Here is a 19,705-nt window from a genome sequence, read left to right as displayed (position 1 = left end):
TGGGGGAGCGGGAGAGAGAGAGAGAGAGGGGGGGGGAGCGGGAGAGAGAGAGAGAGAGAGGGGGGGGGAGCGGGAAAGATAGAGAGGGGGGGAGCGGGAGAGAAAGAGAGAGAGAGGGGGGGGGAGCGGGAGAGAGAGAGAGAGGGGGGGAGCGGGAGCGGGAGAGAGAGAGAGAGAGAGGGGGGGCAGCGGGAGAGAGAGAGAGAGGGGGGGGAGCGGGAGAGAGAGAGAGAGGGGGGGAGCGGGAGTGAGAGAGAGAGAGGGGGGGGAGCGGGAGAGAGAGAGAGAGAGGGGGGGAGCGGGAGAGAGAGAGAGAGGGGGGGGGAGCGGGAGAGAGAGAGAGAGGGGGGGGGGTGCGGGAGAGAGAGAGAGAGGGGGGTGTGCGGGAGAGAGAGAGAGAGGGGGGGGTGCGGGAGAGAGAGAGAGAGAGGGGGGGGGAGCGGGAGAGAGAGAGAGGGGCCCGAGGTGCCCACTTGTTCCTGACGCTCACCGAAGTTGAAGTAGGCAGCCCATAAGCCCAACGCCGTGTTGTAAAAATGAATAAGGTAAGGCCGCCTCGTCCCGTGGAGGACATGTCTGTGGAAAAGAGCAAATGGGTAGCCTGGCGGGGGAGAAGGTAAAGGGGGGGGGGAAGGAGGGAGGGAGAGAGAGAGGAGGGGGGAGAGAAAGTTAATAACAAAGTCCAAACGGGGCTCCGCAGCGAGGGACGCGCGTTTCGATGTCGGTGTTGGGAGGGCTTGCATTTATCCGCAGGGAGAAGGAGCTGCCGTGACGCCCCACACAGTCGAACATCCCGAAGACACCTCTCGCGCGCCCAGCCCGGACACTGTGGACGGGGAGCCTGACAATGACGTGTCTTAAAGGAGAGAGTGAGAGAGAGAGAGACGGAGAGGTTCAGGGAGTGAATCCCAGAGCTCAGGGCCCCAGGGAGCCGATGGCATGGCCGACAATGATGGAACGATGGGAATCGGGGTATTGGCAAGAGGCGAGGAGTGGAGGTTACAGAGATAGGGAGGGGTGTAGGGGACTGGTGGAGGTTACAGAGAAATGGAGGGTTGTAGGGGGCTGCAGGAGGTGAAAGATAGGGAGGGGTGTAGGGGACAGGAGGAGGTTACAGAGATAGCAAGGATTGTAGGAGGCTGGAGGAGGTTATTGAGATAGGGAGGGTTGTAGGGGCTGGAGGAGGTTACAGAGATAGGGAGGGTTGTAGGGACTGGAGGAGGTTACAGAGATAGGGAGGGTTGTAGGGGCTGGAGGAGGTTACAGAGACAGGGAGGGGATGAGGAGGGACTTGAAACGAGGATGTGAATTTTTTTTAAATCGAGGTGCTGCTGGACCGGGAGCCAGTGCAGGTCAGCGAGCACAGGGAGGGGGAACGGGACCGGGAGTGAGTTCGGACACGGTAGGGGGACGGCAGCCGAGCTCGGGATGAGCTGAATTTGGCGGAGGGGGACCGGAGAGCGAAGAGCTTTTCACGCAGCGATTGGTTAAGGTCGGGAACGTGTTGGAGGCAGGCTCGAATGAAGCAGTGAAAAGGGGAATTAGACTGTTATCGCAGAAGGAAGAGGGTGCAGGGGGTTAGAGAAGGCGGGGGAAAGAGTCCTGGGCCAACTGCTCTTTCGCGCTGCAGGTGTGTAAACGATGGGACAAATGGCCTCCTTCGGGGCGTTAACAGTTCTGCGATTCCGTTTTGCCTGCCAGGCAGAAAGTGGGGTCGTAACTTGCTCACAGTTTGCAGATATTCAGGGCAGTGAATCATGTAGAGTTTGGGACTCCTGGAAGGAGGCAGAGACTAAAATTTAGAGCCCGACATTTCAGGAGCGAAGTTAGGAAACACGCAAAGCCCATCGAAACCCCCTTTCATAATCGGAAGGCCCTCTATCGGGCACACCACCCCCCCACCACCCCCGTCAGCCTTCTTTATTCTCCAGGAACCAGCCCCAGCCGGTTCAACCTCTCCCCCTCGTTCGCAACTCTTCAGTTCTGCGGTCACATCTGTGAACGCAGCGGACTTTGCACCTTCTCCGCTGTCTCCGTTTAATAATCTACTTCACGGAAAACAGAACGGGACACAGCCTATCAAACACGGGCGGCCCACGGCTATTACTGACTGGATATTGATCCCTGATTCCAGCAAGTTGAAGTGGACTTCAGTCCCTGAACCGCTCAGGAGAATATCAGCAATCACGGAATGAGGCTGAAACAGGTCAGAGTACAGATCGCTCCCCGAGAGAGAGAGAGACGGGACTGAGAGACACCAGTCAGTGTACAGCTATCACCCTGAGAGAGAGGGGACTGAGAGACACCAGTCAGTGTACAGATATCACCCTGAGAGAGTGAGGGGACTGAGAGACACCAGTCAGTGTACAGATATCACCCTGAGAGAGAGAGGACTGAGAAACACCAGTCAATGTACAGATATCACCCTGAGAGAGAGAGGACTGAGAGACACCAGTCAGTGTACAGATATCACCCTGAGAGAGGGGACTGAGAGACACCAGTCAGTGTACAGATATCACCCTGAGAGAGAGAGAGGACTGAGAGACACCAGTCAGTGTACAGTTATCACCCAGAGAGAGAGAGGACTGAGAAACACCAGTCAGTGTACAGATATCACCCTGAGAGAGAGGGGACTGAGAGACACCAGTCAGTGTACAGATGTCACCCTGAGAGAGTGAGGGGACTGAGAGACACCAGTCAGTGTACAGATATCACCCTGAGAGAGAGAGGACTGAGAAACACCAGTCAGTGTACAGATATCACCCTGAGAGAGAGGGGACTGAGAGACACCAGTCAGTGTACAGATATCACCCTGAGAGAGAGGGGACTGAGAGACACCAGTCAGTGTACAGATATCACCCTGAGAGAGTGAGGGGACTGAGAGACACCAGTCAGTGTACAGATATCACCCTGAGAGAGAGAGGACTGAGAAACACCAGTCAGTGTACAGATATCACCCTGAGAGAGAGAGGGGACTGAGAGACACCAGTCAGTGTACAGATATCACCCTGAGAGAGAGAGGGGACTGAGAGACACCAGTCAGTGTACAGATATCACCCTGAGAGAGAGAGGACTGAGAAACACCAGTCAGTGTACAGATATCACCCTGAGAGAGAGGGGACTGAGAGACACCAGTCAGTGTACAGATATCACCCTGAGAGAGAGGGGACTGAGAGACACCAGTCAGTGTACAGATATCACCCTGAGAGAGTGAGGGGACTGAGAGACACCAGTCAGTGTACAGATATCACCCTGAGAGGGAGAGGACTGAGAAACACCAGTGTACAGATATCACCCTGAGAGAGAGGGGACTGAGAGACACCAGTCAGTGTACAGATATCACCCTGAGAGAGAGGGGACTGAGAGACACCAGTCAGTGTACAGATATCACCCTGAGAGAGAGAGGACTGAGAAACACCAGTCAGTGTACAGATATCACCCTGAGAGAGAGAGGGGACTGAGAGACACCAGTCAGTGTACAGATATCACCCTGAGAGAGAGAGGGGACTGGGAGACACCAGTCAGTGTACAGATATCACCCTGAGAGAGAGAGGGGACTGAGAGACACCAGTCAGTGTACAGATATCACCCTGAGAGAGAGAGAGGACTGAGAAACACCAGTCAGTGTACAGATATCACCCTGAGAGAGAGAGGGGACTGGGAGACACCAGTCAGTGTACAGATATCACCCTGAGAGAGAGAGAGGACTGAGAAACACCAGTCAGTGTACAGATATCACCCTGAGAGAGAGGGGACTGAGAAACACCAGTCAGTGTACAGATATCACCCTGAGAGAGAGGGGACTGAGAGACACCAGTCAGTGTACAGATATCACCCTGAGAGAGTGAGGGGACTGAGAGACACCAGTCAGTGTACAGATATCACCCTGAGAGAGAGAGGACTGAGAAACACCAGTCAGTGTACAGATATCACCCTGAGAGAGAGGGGACTGAGAGACACCAGTCAGTGTACAGATATCACCCTGAGAGAGAGGGGACTGAGAGACACCAGTCAGTGTACAGATATCACCCTGAGAGAGTGAGGGGACTGACAGACACCAGTCAGTGTACAGATATCACCCTGAGAGAGAGAGGACTGAGAAACACCAGTCAGTGTACAGATATCACCCTGAGAGAGAGAGGGGACTGAGAGACACCAGTCAGTGTACAGATATCACCCTGAGAGAGGGGACTGAGAGACACCAGTCAGTGTACAGATATCACCCTGAGAGAGAGAGAGGACTGAGAGACACCAGTCAGTGTACAGTTATCACCCAGAGAGAGAGAGGACTGAGAAACACCAGTCAGAGTACAGATATCACCCTGAGAGAGAGGGGACTGAGAGACACCAGTCAGTGTACAGATATCACCCTGAGAGAGTGAGGGGACTGAGAGACACCAGTCAGTGTACAGATATCACCCTGAGAGAGAGAGGACTGAGAAACACCAGTCAGTGTACAGATATCACCCTGAGAGAGAGGGGACTGAGAGACACCAGTCAGTGTACAGATATCACCCTGAGAGAGAGGGGACTGAGAGACACCAGTCAGTGTACAGATATCACCCTGAGAGAGTGAGGGGACTGAGAGACACCAGTCAGTGTACAGATATCACCCTGAGAGGGAGAGGACTGAGAAACACCAGTGTACAGATATCACCCTGAGAGAGAGGGGACTGAGAGACACCAGTCAGTGTACAGATATCACCCTGAGAGAGAGGGGACTGAGAGACACCAGTCAGTGTACAGATATCACCCTGAGAGAGAGAGGACTGAGAAACACCAGTCAGTGTACAGATATCACCCTGAGAGAGAGAGGGGACTGAGAGACACCAGTCAGTGTACAGATATCACCCTGAGAGAGAGGGGACTGAGAGACACCAGTCAGTGTACAGATATCACCCTGAGAGAGAGAGGGGACTGAGAGACACCAGTCAGTGTACAGATATCACCCTGAGAGAGAGGGGACTGAGAGACACCAGTCAGTGTACAGATATCACCCTGAGAGAGAGAGGGGACTGAGAGACACCAGTCAGTGTACAGATATCACCCTGAGAGAGAGAGGGGACTGAGAGACACCAGTCAGTGTACAGATATCACCCTGAGAGAGAGAGAGGACTGAGAAACACCAGTCAGTGTACAGATATCACCCTGAGAGAGAGAGGGGACTGGGAGACACCAGTCAGTGTACAGATATCACCCTGAGAGAGAGAGGGGACTGGGAGACACCAGTCAGTGTACAGATATCACCCTGAGAGAGAGAGAGGACTGAGAAACACCAGTCAGTGTACAGATATCACCCTGAGAGAGAGAGGGGACTGAGAGACACCAGTCAGTGTACAGATATCACCCTGAGAGAGAGAGGGGACTGAGAGACACCAGTCAGTGTACAGATATCACCCTGAGAGAGAGGGGACTGAGAGACACCAGTCAGTGTACAGATATCACCATGAGAGAGAGAGGGGACTGAGAGACACCAGTCAGTGTACAGATATCACCCTGAGAGAGAGGACTGAGAAACACCAGTCAGTGGACAGATATCACCCTGAGAGAGAGGGACTGAGAGACACCAGTCAGTGTCCAGATATCAACCTGAGAGAGGGGATTGAGAAACACCAGTCAGTGTACAGATATCACCCTGAGAGAGGAGAGTGAGAGAAACCAGTCAGTGTACAGATATCACCCTGAGATGGAGGGACTGAGAGACACCAGTCAGTGTACAGATACAACCATGAGAGAGAGGGGACTGAAAGACACCAGTCTGTGTACAGATATCACCCAGAAAGAGAGGACTGAGAGACACCAGTCAGTGCACAGATAATCACCCTGAGAGAGAGGGGGCTGAGAGAAACCAGTCAGTGTACAGATATCACCCTGAGAGAGAGGGACTGAAAGACACCAGTCAGTGTACAGATGTCACCCTGAGAGAGAGGGACTGAGAGACACCAGTCAGTGTACAGATATCACCCTGAGAGAGAGAGGACTGAGAGACACCAGTCAGTGTACAGATAACACCCTGAGAGAGAGGGGACTGAGAGACACCAGTCAGTGTACAGATATCACCCTGAGAGACACCAGTCACTCTCCAGATATCATCCTGAGAGAGATGGACTGAGAGACACCGGTCAGTGTCCAGATATCACCCAGAGAAAGAGGGGACTGGGAGACACCAGTGTACAGATATCACCCAGAGAGAGAGGGACTGAGAGACACCAGTCAGCGCACAGATATCACCCTGAACGAGAGGGGACTGAGAGACACCAGTCAGTGTGCAGATATCACCCAGAGAGAGAGGACTGAGAAACACCAGTCAGTGGACAGATATCACCCTGAGAGGGAGGGACTGAGAGACACCAGTCAGTGTCCAGATATCAACCTGAGAGAGGGGATTGAGAAACACCAGTCAGTGTACAGCTATCACCCTGAGAGAGAGGGGACTGAGAGACACCAGTCAGTGTACAGATATCACCCTGAGAGAGAGGGGACTGAGAGACACCAGTCAGTGTACAGATATCACCCTGAGAGACACCAGTCACTCTCCAGATATCGTCCTGAGAGAGATGGACTGAGACACACCGGTCAGTGTCCAGATATCACCCAGAGAAAGAGGGGACTGGGAGACACCAGTGTACAGATATCACCCTGAGAGAGAGGGGACTGAGAGACACCAGTCAGTGGACAGATATCACCCAGAGAGAGAGGACTGAGAAACACCAGTCAGTGTCCAGATATCAACCTGAGAGAGGGGATTGAGAGACACCAGTCAGTGTACAGGTATCACCCAGAGAGTGAGGGGAGTGAGAGACACCAGTCAGTGTACAGATATCATACTGAGAGAGAGGGACTGAGAGACACCAGTCAGTGTACAGATATCACCCTGAGAGAGAGGGACTGAGAGACACCAGTCAGTGTACAGATATCACCCTGAGAGAGAGGGGACTGAGAGACACCAGTCAGTGTACTGATATCACTCTGAGAGAGAGGGGACTGAGAGACACCAGTCAGTGTACAGATATCACACTGAGAGACACCAGTCAGTGTACAGATATCACCCTGAGATGGAGGGACTGAGAGACACCAGTCAGTGTACAGATATCACCCTGAGATGGAGGGACTGAGAGACACCAGTCAGTGTACAGATACAACCATGAGAGAGAGGGGACTGAAAGACACCAGTCTGTGTACAGATATCACCCAGAAAGAGAGGACTGAGAGACACCAGTCAGTGCACAGATAATCACCCAGAGAGTGAGGGGAGTGAGAGACACCAGCCAGTGTACAGATATCACCGAGAGAGAGGGGGCTGAGAGAAACCAGTCAGTGTACAGATATCACCCTGAGAGAGAGGGGGCTGAGAGAAACCAGTCAGTGTACAGATATCACCCTGAGAGAGAGGGACTGAGAGACACCAGTCAGTGTACAGATATCACCCTGAGAGAGGGGGGACTGAGAGACACCAGTCAGTGTACAGATATCACCCTGAGAGAGAGAGGACTGAGAGACACCAGTCAGTGTACAGATATCACCCTGAGAGAGAGAGGACTGAGAGACACCAGTCTGTGTACAGATATCACCCTGAGAGAGAGGGGGCTGAGAGAAACCAGTCAGTGTACAGATATCACCCTGAGAGAGAGAGGACTGAGAGACACCAGTCAGTGTACAGATATCACCCTGAGAGAGAGAGGACTGAGAGACACCAGTCTATGTACAGATATCACCCTGAGAGAGGGGAGTGAGAGACACCAGTTAGAGTACAGATATCACCCTGAGAGAGGGGAGTGAGAGACACCAGTTAGAGTACAGATATCACCCTGAGAGAGGGGAGTGAGAGACACCAGTTAGAGTGCAGATATCACCCTGAGAGAGGGGAGTGAGAGACACCAGTTAGAGTACAGATATCACCCTGAGAGAGGGGAGTGAGAGACACCAGTTAGAGTACAGATATCACCCTGAGATGCACCAGTCAAAATTGCAACACCACGGTCAACCCTGTGATTACCATCAATTGTTTTTCAAAACCAGTTTCCTCTGCAGAAGCATATCAAACTGTCAATCTGCTCTGCTCTGTGTGATAGTGCCTCATTTTTTTCGTCTGTCCAAGCTTTCCTTGAAGAATCGACTGCAGCATCGGAAGGAGAAACTGAACTGGACCTGCCACGTAAATAACGTGGTTCCCAGAGCAGGTCAGAGGCTGGGAATCCTGTGGTGAGTAACTCACCTCCTGACTCCCCAAAGCCTGTCCACCATCTACAAGGCACGAGTCAGGGGTGTGATGGAATACTCTCCACTTGCCTGGATGGGTGCAGCTCCAACAACACTCAAGAAGCTCGACACCATCCAGGACAAAGCAGCCCGCTTGACTGGCACCCCATCCACAAACATTCACTCCCTCCACCACCGACGCACAGTGACAGCAGTGTGTACCATCTACAAGATGCACTGCAGCAAAGCACCAAGGCTGCTTAGACAGCACCGCCCAAACCCGCGACCTCGACCACCTCGAAGGACAAGGGCGGCAGACGCGATGGGAACACCTCCACGAACAAGTGCCCGGCCAAGTCACACACCATCCGGACTCGGAACTATATCGGCCGTTCCTTCGCTGTCTCTGGGTCAAAATCCCGGAACTCCCTTCCTAACAGCACTGTGGGTGTACCTACCCCACATGGACTGCAGTGGTTCAAGAAGGCTGCTCCCCACCACCTTCTCAAGGGGCAGTTAGGGATGGGCAATAAATGCTGGCCTGGCCAGCGATGCCCGTACCCCCAGAATGAATGAAGTCAAAGGCCCCTGACTCTGCCTAGCCCTTTCAGTGCCAGGAATTGCTGAGTTCATAGTCCATTAAGAGTGCCACATCAAACACAGAGTAAGTCAGCAATATGACAGGACAGAAGTGAGTTACATCCTTCTTTAACAAGGGAGTCCCGTCAATCAACAATGTGGAATAAATAGAGCAACACAAGAACGATCAGATAAACTGCCCCATTTCAACTGAAATTGGTTCAGGGATAAAGTTCGGAAAATGGACACCGGGGAAGTACAACTCCCCTACCTCCAAACCACCCCCACCGCCCCCAGCCCCGCCCTGTTTCGAAATAGTAGCTGTCGGATCTTTTGCATCCGCCCGAGAGGGTGGCGGGGGACCTCGGTTTAACGTCTCGTCTGAAAGGGGGCACCTCTGACAGTGCGGCGCTCCCTCGGTACTGACCCTCCAACACTGCAGACCTGGAGCACTGTGCACAGTTCCGTTCTCCATATCCCTCGGTTAGACCACACTGGGAGCACCGTGCACAGTTCCGCTCTCCATATCCCTCGGTTAGACCACACTGGGAGCACCGTGCACAGTTCCACTTTCCATATCCCTCAGTTAGACCACACTGGGAGCACTGTGCACAGTTCCACTCTCCAGATCCCTCGGTTAGACCACACTCGGAGCATTGTGCACAGTTCCACTCTCCAGATCCCTCGGTTAGACCACACTCGGAGCATTGTGCACAGTTCCACTCTCCAGATCCCTCGATTAGACCACACTGGGAGCACCGTGCACAGTTCCAGTCTCCATATCCCTCAGTTAGACCACACTGGGAGCACTGTGCACAGTTCCAGTCTCCATATCCCTGTTAAACCACACTGGGAGCACTGTGCACAGTTCCGCTCTCCATATCCCTCAGTTAGACCACACTCGGAGCACTGTGCACAGTTCCAGTCTCCATATCCCTCGGTTAGACCACACTCGGAGCACTGTGCACAGTTCCAGTCTCCATATCCCTGTTAAACCACACTCGGAGCACTGTGCACAGTTCCACTCTCCATATCCCTCGGTTAGACCACACTGGGAGCACCGTGCACAGTTCCAGTCTCCATATCCCTCAGTTAGACCACACTGGGTGCACTGTGCACAGTTCCACTCTCCATATCCCTCGGTTAGACCACACTGGGAGCACCGTGCACAGTTCCACTCTCCATATCCCTCAGTTAGACCACACTCGGAGCACTGTGCACAGTTCCAGTCTCCATATCCCTCGGTTAGACCACACTCGGAGCACTGTGCACAGTTCCAGTCTCCATATCCCTGTTAAACCACACTCGGAGCACTGTGCACAGTTCCACTCTCCATATCCCTCGGTTAGACCACACTGGGAGCACCGTGCACAGTTCCAGTCTCCATATCCCTCAGTTAGACCACACTGGGTGCACTGTGCACAGTTCCACTCTCCATATCCCTCGGTTAGACCACACTGGGAGCACCGTGCACAGTTCCACTCTCCATATCCCTCGGTTAGACCACACTGGGAGCACTGTGCACAGTTCCGCTCTCCATATCCCTCGGTTGGACCACACTCGGAGCACTGTGCACAGTTCCACTCTCCATATCCCTCAGTTAGACCACACTGGGAGCACTGTGCACAGTTCCGCTCTCCATATCCCTCGGTTAGACCACACTGGGAGCACTGTGCACAGCTCCCCTCTCCATATCCCTCGGTTAGACCACACTGGGAGCACTGTGCACAGTTCCGCTCTCCATATCCCTCGGTTAGACCACACTGGGAGCACTGTGCACAGTTCCAGTCTCCATATCCCTCGGTTAGACCACACTGGGAGTACCGTGCACAGTTCCGCTCTCCATATCCCTCGGTTGGACCACACTGGGAGCACTGTGCACAGTTCCGCTCTCCATATCCCTCGGTTAGACCACACTGGGAGCACTGTGCACAGTTCCAGTCTCCATATCTCTTGGGTTAGACCACACTGGGAGCACTGTGCACAGTTCCGCTCTCCATATCCCTCGGTTAGACCACACTGGGAGCACTGTGCACAGTTCCAGTCTCCATATCCCTCGGTTTAGACCACACTGGGAGCACTGTGCACAGTTCCGCTCTCCATATCCCTCGGGTTAGACCACACTGGGAGCACTGTGCACAGTTCCGCTCTCCATATCCCTCGGTTAGACCACACTGGGAGCACTGTGCACAGTTCCCCTCTCCATATCCCTCGGTTAGACCACACTGAGGTCACTGTGCACAGTTCCCCTCTCCATATCCCTCAGTTAGACCACACTGGGAGCACTGTGCACAGTTCCGCTCTCCATATCCCTCGGTTAGACCACACTGGGAGCACTGTGCACAGTTCCCCTCTCCATTTCCCTCGGTTAGACCACACTGGGAGCACTGTGCACAGTTCCCCTCTCCATATCCCTCGGTTAGACCACACTGGGAGCACTGTGCACAGTTCCCCTCTCCATATCCCTCGGTTAGACCACACTGGGAGCACTGTGCACAGTTCCCCTCTCCATATCCCTCGGTTAGACCACACTGGGAGCACTGTGCACAGTTCCAGTCTCCATATCCCTCGGTTAGACCACACTCGGAGCACTGTGCACAGTTCCCCTCTCCATATCCCTCAGTTAGACCACACTGGGAGCACTGTGCACAGTTCCGCTCTCCATATCCCTCGGTTAGACCACACTGGGAGCACTGTGCACAGTTCCCCTCTCCATATCCCTCGGGTTAGACCACACTGGGAGCACTGTGCACAGTTCCGCTCTCCATATCCCTCGGTTAGACCACACTGGGAGCACTGTGCACAGTTCCCCTCTCCATATCCCTCGGTTAGACCACACTGAGGTCACTGTGCACAGTTCCCCTCTCCATATCCCTCGGTTAGACCACACTGGGAGCACTGTGCACAGTTCCCCTCTCCATATCCCTCGGTTAGACTACACTGGGAGCACTGCGCACAGTTCCAGTCTCCATATCCCTCGGTTAGACCACACTGGGAGCACTGTGCACAGTTCCGCTCTCCATATCCCTCGGTTAGACCACACTGGGAGTACCGTGCACAGTTCCGCTCTCCATATCCCTCGGTTGGACCACACTGGGAGCACTGTGCACAGTTCCGCTCTCCATATCCCTCGGTTAGACCACACTGGGAGCACTGTGCACAGTTCCCTTCTCCATATCCCTCGGTTAGACCACACTGGGAGCACTGTGCACAGTTCCCCTCTCCATATCCCTCGGTTAGACCACACTGGGAGCACTGTGCACAGTTCCAGTCTCCATATCCCTCGGTTAGACCACACTCGGAGCACTGTGCACAGTTCCGCTCTCCATATCCCTCGGTTAGACCACACTGGGAGCACTGTGCACAGTTCCAGTCTCCATATCCCTCGGTTAGACCACACTGGGAGCACTGTGCACAGTTCCGCTCTCCATATCCCTCGGTTAGACCACACTGGGAGTACCGTGCACAGTTCCGCTCTCCATATCCCTCGGTTAGACCACACTGGGAGCACTGTGCACAGTTCCGCTCTCCATATCCCTCGGTTAGACCACACTGGGAGTACCGTGCACAGTTCCGCTCTCCATATCCCTCGGTTGGACCACACTGGGAGCACTGTGCACAGTTCCAGTCTCCATATCCCTCGGTTAGACCACACTCGGAGCACTGTGCACAGTTTCGCTCTCCATATCCCTCGGTTAGACCACACTGGGAGCACTGTGCACAGTTCCGCTCTCCATATCCCTCGGTTAGACCACACTGGGAGCACTGTGCACAGTTCCGCTCTCCATATCCCTCGGTTGGACCACACTGGGAGCACTCTGCACAGTTCCCCTCCCCATATCCCTCGGTTAGACCACACAGGGAGCACCGTGCACAATTCCACTCTCCATATCCCTCGGGTAGACCACACTGGGAGCACTGTGCACAGTTCCGCTCTCCATATCCCTCGGTTAGACCACACAGGGAGCACCGTGCACAGTTCCGCTCTCCATATCCCTCGGTTGGACCACACTGGGAGCACTGTGCACAGTTCCGCTCTCCATATCCCTCGGTTGGACCACACTGGGAGCACTGTGCACAGTTCCGCTCTCCATAACCCTCGGTTAGACCACACTGGGAGCACTGTGCACAGTTCCGCTCTCCATATCCCTCGGTTAGACCACACTGGGAGCACTGTGCACAGTTCCGCTCTCCATATCCCTCGGTTGGACCACACTGGGAGCACTCTGCACAGTTCCCCTCCCCATATCCCTCGGTTAGACCACACAGGGAGCACCGTGCACAATTCCACTCTCCATATCCCTCGGGTAGACCACACTGGGAGCACTGTGCACAGTTCCGCTCTCCATATCCCTCGGTTAGACCACACAGGGAGCACCGTGCACAGTTCCGCTCTCCATATCCCTCGGTTGGACCACACTGGGAGCACTGTGCACAGTTCCGCTCTCCATATCCCTCGGTTGGACCACACTGGGAGCACTGTGCACAGTTCCGCTCTCCATAACCCTCGGTTAGACCACACTGGGAGCACTGTGCACAGTTCCTCTCTCCATATCCCTCGGTTGGACCACACTGGGAGCACTGTGCACAGTTCCGCTCTCCATATCCCTCGGTTAGACCACACTGGGAGCACTGTGCACAGTTCCGCTCTCCATATCCCTCGGTTAGACCACACTGGGAGCACCGTGCACAGTTCCACTCTCCATATCCCTCGGTTAGACCACACTGGGAGCACTGTGCACAGTTCCGCTCTCCATATCCCTCGGTTAGACCACACTGGGAGCACTGTGCACAGTTCCGCTCTCCATATCCCTCAGTTAGACCACACTGGGAGCACTGTGCACAGTTCCGCTCTCCATATCCCTCGGTTGGACCACACTCGGAGCACTGTGCACAGTTCCGCTCTCCATATGTGCTCAGTTCTGGTCTTCATTTTATAAAAAGCATATAGAGACACTGCAGAACATACAATAAAGATTTACAAGAATGACAGCTGAACTGAGGCAGGGTTGACAACTATGGGGGAAAGATTGAACTGACTGGGGCTCTCTTCTCTGGAGTAGTGACCTGATGGAGGGCTCGAAAATTACGAAAGGGTGTTTCGATGGTGTAGACGTAGAGATGTTTCCACTCGCGGGCGAGGCCAGAACTAGGGGGAACCCGTCAACAGAAGACAGTCAATAATAAAACCGATCGGGAATTCGGGAGAAATCCCTTTACCCGGAGAGTGGGGAGAATGTGGAACTCGCCAGCACGGAGAGTGGGATGAGGCGAGTCGCGGAGATGCATTTAAGGGGAAGCGAGATAGGAGGCTGAGTGAGAGAGGTTTAGAATGAAATGCTCATGGAGAGAGACAGAGAGCATGGGTGGAAAGGAAGGAAAGACATGCGCATTTCTCTAGCACCTGTCACCTCCTCAGGACCTCACAGCCAATGAAGTACTTTCCCATGAGTGGTAGTCACTGTTCTAACGTGGGGAACGCAGCTGCCAATTTGTGCACAGCAAGATCCCACATGTGCACAATGGTCCAGCCAAGGGGTATGGAGACCAGAACTGTGCACTGTGCTCTAACTGAACTGTATCGACGTTCCTTCACTGTCCCTGGGTCAAAATCCTTGGAACTGCCTTTCTAACAGTACACCTACCACACAGGGACTGCAGCGGTTCAAGAAGGCGGTTCCCACGCCACCTTCTCAGGGGGCAATCAGGGTGGTAAATTTTGTTTTTCCCCCTCTCAAGCTGACGAGGCAGGCGTTGGTGGCCCACCCCACCGCGCAAAGCCGGCTCCTGACGGGCAGGTGGGGCCCACAACCCGGAGGCGCGAATTGCCCCTTTTAAGAGGCGGAGGTGTTGCCCTTTTAAGGGAGTCGGACGATCTCCCCTGGCTCCTGCACGCGCCGCCCGCTCCGAAAGGGGGGGGATGGGGGGGCTGCGCGCGCACGGGCAGTGTGCCGGCCCACGGCACAATGGGCTGCGCACGCAGCAGCGTGCGGCGAACAAACGGCAGAGTCGGCTGCGCACGCAGTGCAGTTCGCCGGACGCCGGAACCGCACATGCGCAAGCCGACCCCTCCACGCCGGCCGCCCACCCGCCAGGTCGTCCTCCGACTGCCCTGCCGGTCCGCCGCCGCCATTCACCTAAAATGATGGAGATGAAGAGCTTCAGGGCGGCCTCCGAGGCTCCGAGCTGCTCCGCCGCCGCCTCCAGGCTCCACCGGCCGCCGAAGGAGGCAGCCAGCCTCGCCGCTGCCGCTTCTTCTTCCCCCGCTGCCGCCATGTTAGCGCCGCTCGTTCGGCGACGCCCACCGCGGCTGCCTAGCAACCGGCACCCGCCAGCAAACGCCCCGCTGATTGGTTGGGAGGCGGCAGGTGGGGCCCGATTCCTGGCTCCGCCCCCCTTCCATGGGCGTGGTCTCGGCCGACACTCAAGCCCCGCCCCCCCTCACGCGGTTTGGGGGGGAAGTGGCGGGGCAGAGGTTACTCCAGATCATCCAGCTCCCTTAAAGCGAGCTGGTCCCCACCTTTCCACCAATTTACATCCTGGGACTCTTAAAGCGAGCTGGTTTCTTTTTTTTTAACCAATTCCGTCCCGAGCTTTCTTAAAGTGATCTTGTCTCCCGTGAAATCCCCAGTTAACTGAGCCATACTTTGCACTTTGCTGTTACCTCCCCCCCCACCCCAGCTTGAGCAAACGTAGGTATTTTCTTATTCTAACACTTGAAAGCTTCGCACCACATTTAACACGCTCCCCAGTCCTTTTCCTGACGGCAAAATCCCTTGCGGTCGGGTGTCTTCCCTCACAGCTTGCCTTGAGGCCGCACCCCGACAGGTATCCAGCCTGTTTGCCTTCGGAAAGTCTGTCAAATTTATCCGGACTCAGAAGTCAATTGCTTCATTGTTTGGCCCCAAAGTGCAGAGTCCAAAAGTCGGGTTTCACAAAACCAGCAGTGAAAAATTAGCCTCGAGTTCGAAACCGAGAGATAAGGAGAAACAACACATAAATTATGTTATCTTTCAAACGGAAGGTTTAAAGTATCTGAGGTCTGTTATCGTGAGTGTAAACTGTATTGTTTGGAACTCATTGTGCAAGATTTCAAGATAAGGGGTAACAGAGTTGCAAGGAAATGAAACCAGACATCTGAGCATAAATTTAATATGAAAGTTTAAAAATAGAAATGACGATTAAACAGGGAGCCCAGGCAATTGACAGGTACCACGTGGGCTTGCAGGTGAAAAAGGGTTCAAAAGAACAGCTATTGAACAAGAGAAGCAAGCACAAAAAAACCTAGAGGACGGAAAGAAGAGAATCGTCAGTCAACAGAGCACAGTACCAGAAAGGGAGACCGCACCTCAGCCAATCAGGAGGGCTATTGTGACTATTGTCCTTTGGCTGAGAGAGAGAAAGACAACCAACTCATCCTGTTTTGAGACACTCTTGAGAATCCAGTGTGGGAGACGGAGAAAATGGAGGCATCCTTTCTCCTGAGAGGCTTCCGCGAGGCTTCCTCTCGACATCCTCTGAAGAGAACTGCTCCAGAAAGATCCCCGTGACAGCCGTCCAGGTGCACCCAGACGGCAAACTAAAGGGGCAACCTCAACATCTCATATCTTATCCTTTATCTTCAAGAACTGACAAGTAGCTGGCTAAAGTAGTTTTGTTTTTGGTGAAGTTGAGAGAGCTGCTTTATTTGCTCTTGAGCAGGTGTGTGTGTTTGTTTCCATCCCGTGACTCTTAATGTTAGCTCGTAAAGCGTGCTTGTCCCCTTTTAACCAATTACATCCCCGGAAGGAGAGCGGAGTGCTGACAGGGGAGGGGAGGGCAGAGGCGTTTGGTGCTGGCATCATGCTGGAGGTGTCGGAAATAAGGGAGGATGATCCCATGGATCTGGAGGCTGGTGGGATCGAAAGTGAGGAAAAAGGGGAGCCGTGTCGTGGTTCCGGAGACAGGGTGAGAGCAGAGAGCAGAATATTGGATTTTGGATGGTTCCTGGAGATGGAGACAGAGAAGTCGGGGAAGGGAAGGGAAGTGTCCGACATGGACCATGTGAAGGTGAGGGAAGGGTGGAACTTGGAAGAAAAGTTGATGAAATTTTCTAGCTGAGGTCAAGAGCAGGAAATAAAAAGGATGCAATCAGCAATCGGCAGGAAAACCAGTGAGAGAGTGGAGCCTGAGAAGGAATGGGGGAAGGAAAATAATCTCTGTCCCTCTCTTTGCTCGTGTCTCTCTCCATCACTACACACAGTCAGACCTCACTCTATCTCTCTCTGCCAGTGTCTCTCTCCATCACTACACTCAGTCGCTCCTCTCTCTATCTCTCTCTGCCAGTGTCTCTCTCTATCACTACACTCAGTCACAACTCTCTCTATCTCTCTCTGCTCGTGTCTCTCTCTATCGCTACACTCAGTCACTCCTCTCTCTATCTCTCTCTGCCAGTGTCTGTCTCTATCACTACACTCAGTCACTCCTCTCTCTATCTCTCTCTGCCAGTGTCTCTCTCTATCACTACACTCAGTCACTCCTCTCTCTATCTCTCTCTGTCAGTGTCTCTCTCTATCACTACACTCAGTCACTCCTCTCTCTATCTCTCTCTGCCAGTGTCTCTCTCTATCAGTACACTCAGTCACTCCTCTCTCTATCTCTCTCTGCCAGTGTCTCACTCTACCACTACACTCAGTCTCTTCTCTCTCTCTATCTCTCTCTGCCAGTGTCTCTCTCTATCACTACACTCAGTCACTCCTCTCTCTATCTCTCTCTGCCAGTGTCTCTCTCTCTATCACTACACTCAGTCTCTCCTCTCTCTATCTCTCTCTGCCAGTGTCTCTCTCTATCACTACACTCAGTCACACCTCTCTCGATCTCTCTCTGCCAGTGTCTCTCTCTATCACTACACTCAGTCACACCTCTCTCTATCTCTCTCTGCCAGTGTCTCTCTCTATCACTACACTCAGTCTCACCTCTCTCTCTATCTCTCTCTGCCAGTGTCTCTCTCGATCACTACACTCAGTCACTCCTCTCTCTATCTCTCTCTGCCAGTGTCTCTCTCTATCACTACACTCAGTCTCACCTCTCTCTCTATCTCTCTCTGCCAGTGTCTCTCTCTATCACTACACTCAGTCACACCTCTCTCGATCTCTCTCTGCCAGTGTCTCTCTCTATCACTACACTCAGTCACTCCTCTCTCTATCTGTCTCTCTGCCAGTGTCTGTCTCTATCACTACACTCAGTCACTCCTCTCTCTATCTCTGTCTGCCAGTGTCTCTCTCTATCACTACACTCAGTCACTCCTCTCTCTATCTCTCTCTGCCAGTGTCTCTCTCTATCACTACACTCAGTCACACCTCTCCATCTCTCTCTCTGCCACTGTCTCTCTCTATCACTACACTCAGTCACTCCTCTCTCTATCTCTCTCTCTGCCAGTGTCTGTCTCTATCACTACACTCAGTCACTCCTCTCTCTATCTCTCTCTGTCAGTGTCTCTCTCTATCACTACACTCAGTCACACCTCTCTCTATCTCTCTCTGCCAGTGTCTCTCTCTATCACTACACTCAGTCACTCCTCTCTCTATCTCTCTCTGCCAGTGTCTCACTCTATCACTACACTCAGTCACTCCTCTCTCTATCTCTCTCTGCCAGTGTCTCTCTCTATCACTACACTCAGTCACACCTCTCTCTATCTCTCTCTGCCAGTGTCTCTCTCTATCACTACACTCAGTCACTCCTCTCTCTATCTCTCTCTGTCAGTGTCTCTCGCTATCACTACACTTAGTCAAAACTCTCTAAAACTCTCTCTGCAACTGTATCTCTCTATCACTACACTCAGTCACTCCTCTCTCTATCTCTCTCTGCCAGTGTCTCACTCTATCACTACACTCAGTCACTCCTCTCTCTATCTCTCTCTGCCAGTGTCTCACTCTATCACTACACTCAGTCACTCCTCTCTCTCTCTCTCTCTCTGCCAGTGTCTCTCTCTATCACTACACTCAGTCACTCCTCTCTCTATCTCTCTCTGCCAGTGTCTCACTCTATCACTACACTCAGTCACTCCTCTCTCTATCTCTCTCTGTCAGTGTCTCTCTCTATCACTACACTCAGTCACACCTCTCTCTATCTCTCTCTGTCAGTGTCTCTCTCTATCACTACACTCAGTCACACCTCTATCTCTCTCTGCCAGTGTCTCCCTCTATCACTACACTCAGTCACACCTCTCTCTATCTCTCTCTACCAGTGTCTCTCTCTATCACTACACTCAGTCACACCTCTCTCGATCTCTCTCTGCCAGTGTCTCTCTCTATCACTACACTCAGTCACTCCTCTCTCTATCTGTCTCTCTGCCAGTGTCTCTCTCTATCACTACACTCAGTCACTCCTCTCTCTATCTCTCTCTGCCAGTGTCTCTCTCTCTATCACTACACTCAGTCTCTCCTCTCTCTATCTCTCTCTGCCAGTGTCTCTCTCTATCACTACACTCAGTCACACCTCTCTCGATCTCTCTCTGCCAGTGTCTGTCTCTATCACTACACTCAGTCACTCCTCTCTCTATCTCTCTCTGCCAGTGTCTCTCTCTATCACTACACTCAGTCACTCATCTCTCTATCTCTCTCTGCCAGTGTCTCTCTCTATCACTACACTCAGTCACACCTCTCCATCTCTCTCTCTGCCACTGTCTCTCTCTATCACTACACTCAGTCACTCCTCTCTCTATCTCTCTCTGCCAGTGTCTCTCTCTATCACTACACTCAGTCACACCTCTCTCTATCTCTCTCTGTCAGTGTCTCTCTCTATCGCTACACTCAGTCACTCCTCTCACTCTCTCTGCCAGTGTCTCTCTCTATCACTACACTCAGTCTCTCCTCTCTCTATCTCTCTCTGTCAGTGTCTCTCTCTATCACTACACTCACTCACACCTCTCTCTATCTCTCTCTGTCAG

Source organism: Heterodontus francisci, unplaced genomic scaffold (genome assembly GCF_036365525.1).
Source record: "Heterodontus francisci isolate sHetFra1 unplaced genomic scaffold, sHetFra1.hap1 HAP1_SCAFFOLD_323, whole genome shotgun sequence".
NCBI classification, from domain to species: Eukaryota; Metazoa; Chordata; class Chondrichthyes; order Heterodontiformes; family Heterodontidae; genus Heterodontus; species Heterodontus francisci.
Note: the sequence above shows the minus strand (reverse complement) of the source record.